Below are 5,311 nucleotides of genomic sequence, written 5' to 3'. Positions count from 1 at the left end.
TCACTCAGACTCGCGTCCATCGAGTCAGTGATGTCATCCAGCCATCTCATCCTTGGTCGTCCCCTTCTTCTCCTGCCCCCAATCCCTCCCAGCATCAGGGGCTTTTCCAATAAGTCAACTCTTCGCATGGGGTGGCCAAAGTACTGAAGTTTCAGCTTTAGCATTATTCCTTCCAAAGAAATCCCAGGGTTGATCTCTTTCAGAATGGACTGGTTGGATCTCCTTGCAGTCCAAGGGACTCTGAAGAGTCTTCTCCAACACCACAGTTCTAAAGCATCAATTCTTCGGTGCTCAGCCTTCTTCACAGTCCAAATCTCACATCCATACATGACCACTGGAAAAACCATAGCCTTGACTAGACGGACCTTAGTTGGCAGAGTAATGTCTCTGCTTTTGAATATGCTATCTAGGTTGATCATAACTTTTCTTCCAAGGAGTAAGCGTCTTTTAATTTCATGGCTGTAGTCACCATCTGCAGTGATTTTGGAGCCCAAAAACATAAAGTCTGACACTGTTTCCACTATTTCCCATGAAGTGATGGGACTGGATGCCATGATCTTCGTTTTCTGAATGTTGAGCTTTAAGCCAACTTTTTCACTCTCCTCTTTCACTTTCATCAAGAGGCTTTTTAGTTCCTCTTCACTTTCTGCCATAAGGGTGGTGTCATCTGCATATCTGAGGTTATTGATATTTCTCCTGGCAATCTTGATTCCAGCTTGTGTTTCTTCCAGTCCAGTGTTTCTCATGATGTACTCTGCATAGAAGTTAAATAAGCAGGGTGACAATATACAGCCTTAACATACTCCTTTTCCTATTTGGAACCAGTCTGTTGTTCCATGTCCAGTTCTAACTGCTGCTTCCTGACCTGCATACAGATTCCTCAAGAGGCAGGTCAGGTGGTCTGGTATTTCCATCTCTTGAAGAATTTTCCACAGTTTTTTGTGATCCACACAGTCAAAGGCTTTGGCATAGTCAATAAAGCAGAAATAGATATTTTTCTGGAACTCTCTTGCTTTTTCCATGATCCAGCGGATGCTGGCAGTTTGATCTCTGGTTCCTCTGCCTTTTCTAAAACCAGCTTGAACATCTGCACGTTCACGGTTCACATATTGCTGAAGCCTAGCTTGGAGAATTTTGAGCATTACTTTACTAGCATGTGAGATGAGTGCAATTGTGCGGTAGTTTAAGCATTCTTTGGCATTGCCTTCCTTTGGGATTGGAATGAAAACTGACCTTTTCCAGTCCTGTGGCCACTGCTGAGTTTTCCACATTTGCTGGCATATTGAGTGCAGCACTTTCACAGCATCATCTTTCAGGATTTAAAATAGCTCTACTGGAATTCCATCACCTCCACTAGCTTTGTTGGTAGTGATGCTTTCTAAGGCCCACTTGACTTCACATTCCAAGATATCTGATTCTAGATGAGTGATCACACCATCATGATTATCCGGGTCGTGAAGATCTTTTTTGTACAGTTCTGTGTATACTTGCCACCTTTTCTTAATATCTTCTGCTTCTGTTAGGTCCATACCATTTCTGTCCTTTATCGAGCCCATCTTTGCGTGAAATTTTCCCTTGATATCTCTAATTTTCTTGAAGAGATCTCTAGTCTTTCTCATTCTGTTGTTTTCCTCTATTTCTTTGCATTGATTGTTGAAGAAGGCTTTCTTATCTCTTCTTGCTATTCTTTAGAATTCTGCATTCAGATGCTTATATCTTTCCTTTTCTCCTTTGCTTTTTGCTTCTCTTCTTTTCACAGCTATTTGTAAGGCTTCCCCAGACAGCCAGACTGCCGAGAGACGGGAACTAAAGAGAAGGTGAGTGTGCATCACGGACAGAAACTGGCTCCCATGAGCGGTCTCCTAGGGTGTCTACCTGAGCCCTGAGGATACAGAGAAGCAAGCATGCTCTGAGTTACCCTCTGTAGACAGGAGTGTTCCATCCATCGTCCCTCAGCTGCTTTGTGCCTCCAAATCCCAGTCTCCACTTATACCATCAGCAGACGCAGGTGGCAGCCTGCTGGCCAGGAGGGTGCCTTGCCTTACATGGTCCTAGTAAGGACGCCCTGGGTTTGTCCCAATTTTGGATATCATCGCTTGAACTCAAAGCCTCAAGGGCACTGGCTGACTCCTTCAGTTGAGGGGAATTCTGCTCCCTAGGACTATCCCAGCCCTTTTGTCTCTGCCGCTTTCCAAGCCCTGCAAGTCAGCCCCCTGGGACAAGTCAAAGGGCTCCCGGAACGTAGCCTTGAAACATCCGCTGGTTCCAGGCCACCTGGATGTCTTCTCTCCCAGCAGCTTGTTCTCCCAACACCCTACTCTTTCTTGAGTCCCATCTCTCCCTTTGCCCAAAGCCTTATCCTCAAATGACTATCCTAGGACGTAGTCGTGTTCTGCCCCCAGGCTGCTATCCGAATATTCTTTTTCGTTGCTTGCTGCCACCTAACTGTTCACTCATCCCCTCACCAGAGGGCACTCTCCTGGACATCTCAATGCTAGTTGACCAGCATCTCAAGGCAGAGGCCATAGCTGTCTCGTTAGAAGGTGATGCGTTAATCTAGAAAAATGGTACCGATGAACCAATGTGCAGGGCAGGAACTGAGATGCAGACACAGAGAATGGACTGTGGACACAGCAAGGGGAAGAAGAGGGTGGGATGAATTAAGAGAGTAGCGTAGATGCATGTGTATTACAATGTGTGAAGCAGAGAGCTGGTGGGAAGTTGCTATATGGCTCAAGAAGCACAGCCTGGTGCTCTGTGATGATCTAGAGGGGTGGGATGGGGGGATAGGAGGGAGGTTCAGGAGGGACGCAATACCTGGACCTTTAAGGCTGGTTCACCTTGTATGGCGGAAACCAACACAGCATTGTAAAACAGTTATCCTCCAATGAAAGACAAAACATTTTAAAAAAATACAAAAAGAAAAAAGAGAAACTGATGCATTGAAATTATGGCAGAATAGAAATATTCAGCCTGCTTTAGTAGAAAACAAAACAAAATGATCTTTTCTGTGCTAGAAGGGTGGTATGTAATTATCCCATGCCTTATAACACAATCAGGAAGTTAAGCTCTCTCTGTCTTGGAAGGAAGAGGAGCCAATATTTCAGTTGCTGAGGTCTTAAAAGACAGTGAAAAGGCAAGATTTTCTTAAAGGGGGTGGGCGGCAGCGGTGGTGTGGTAAGGCTGGTGTGGAGGAGTGAAGGAGGTTGAGAGAGGCCTGGTGGTCAGAGCTGGTGGCCAGAAGTATTGGAGATGGACCCTCGGAGATGGGCCCTCAGAGCCTGATGCTGGTCTCAGGAAGTTGCCCAGGAATGGAGAGGCAGTGAGTGGGCAGTGGCCTGCCCAGTGCAGGCCCGGGTGAGGGGCCTTGCGTCTGGCCAGGTGCCTCTGCTGCCCCAGCCCTTCTACCTGGTCTTCAAGCCTTGTCCCCCAGAGCTGCTCTAGGGGTGTGAAGCCAGGCTGGATCCTTCTGATTACCTCATAGGCCACTCCCGAGGCTCGAGGCAGCCTGCCTTTGCCAGGGCGCCCGTATACATGCTAAACTGAGCAAGCCCAGGTGCCCTGATCTAGGGCACCACCATGCCCTCCCACCACCCATGACATGCCCAAGCCCAGTGCTCTGCTGCTGGGCCTAGCTCATCCTCAAGTGGGCAAATGGAGGCCTCAGTGGGCTCACCCCCTTGCTCAACTGGGGTCACGCCATCAACGGTGTGCACCTGGGATGTGAGCTAAGGCTTCTGATGACCAGGGAAGCGTAAGCACCAGAGGCCAAGAACAACTTCATGGTCGTTTCTTAGGATGCTCTGGCCTTTCCCTTAGCTTCATTATCATCCATGCTCTGGATGAAGCCAAATCTGGAGAACCAACACAAGAGATCTGTAATTCTGCTTTAAGCAAGGAACTAAAAGCTACTTTTATTAAGTTCTGTGAAGATGTTCAAAATTGTAAGATTAATTAAAATATCGGGGATCACTGTGAGCCAGCTGTCATTTTAGGTACATTATAGCCCTTACTGATTTAATCCTCAAAATTGCTTTGAGACAGGTGTGGAGAGAGAACTGGAGTATTGTAGGTTCCTTCCTTAAAGAACGATGCCTTCGGACACGTGGCTGGGGCTCAGGATGCCAGGAAATGGTGTTCCTTTTGCACAGCGGTGTCTATTTCCAAGTAGAGTCCTTCTCAGAAGGTGGAGACAATTGGCATGTTCTGCACGCAGTCAGGGAGCGTTTCTGACCCCGCTGGGAGAATTTCCTCTCGCTGTATTAGTCTCTTGTTTGGGACTTTAGGGGAACAGAGTAAGACATAACCATGGAAACTAACAGGCAATTAACTCCAGCCCCACTTGCTGATCTGGGTTAGAATTGCCCTGCTGGAAGCTCCTTTTGCACTTTCCTATTAGAGCCTGAGCGAGGCGGAAGTCATTGCACAGGGTCTGTGCCCAGGCCCTGGCCAGTAAGCAAGTACAGTGGGAGAAACAACTGCTCTGGTCAGGAGCCCTGGGCACCAGTCCCAGCCCCACGTCTGACCTGTGTGATCGGGCGAAATTCACTCTCCACCAGTCCATCTGAGCTCCAACGTGGAAGTGGGATGACAATTAATGGCTGCCCTGGATTTTCATGAAAATCATGAGTTAAAGTTTGTGCAGCTTATTTTGTAAATAACGTGTAAGTGTCAGGAGTCATTGCCCTTACTTTTTAAAAAAAGATTCTTTTTTGACAGGGACCATTTTTAAGGCCTTTATTGAGTTTGTTACAATATTGCTTCGGTTTTATGTTTTGCTTTTTTGACCGAGAGTCTTGTGGGATCTTAGCTTCCTGACCAGATATCAAACCTGCGTCCCCTGACATTGCAAGGCAGATTCTTAAGCACGGACCACCTGGGACGTCTCACCATTATGATCATTTTAGATGTATGGTTCAGGAGCATTGCATGCATGCTAAGTCACTTTAGTCGTATACCACTCTTTGTGACTCCCTCCATGGACTGTAGCCCACCAGGCTCCTCTGTCCATGGGTTCTCCAGACAAGAATACTGGAGTGGGTTGCCATTTCCTTCTCCAGGGGATCTTCTTGACCCAAGGGTTGAACCCTGGTCTCTTACATCTCCTGCATTGGCAAGTGCGTTCTTTGCCACTAGCACCACTTGGGAAGCCCTAAGGAGCAATGAAAGAAAGTGAAAGTCGCTCAGTCGTCTTTGTTAGTTCCATATTCCTAATTTTCCCTCCTTTCCTTCCTTTTTAAGTCTAAATAATTTTCCATGGTATGTATATACCACGTTTTGTTTGTCCATTCATCTGTCAATGGACACTGTG

Source organism: Capra hircus, chromosome 11, assembly GCF_001704415.2.
Source record: "Capra hircus breed San Clemente chromosome 11, ASM170441v1, whole genome shotgun sequence".
NCBI lineage: Eukaryota > Metazoa > Chordata > Mammalia > Artiodactyla > Bovidae > Capra > Capra hircus.
The sequence above is the reverse complement of the archived record's forward strand: the minus strand, read 5'-3'. Positions refer to the sequence as shown.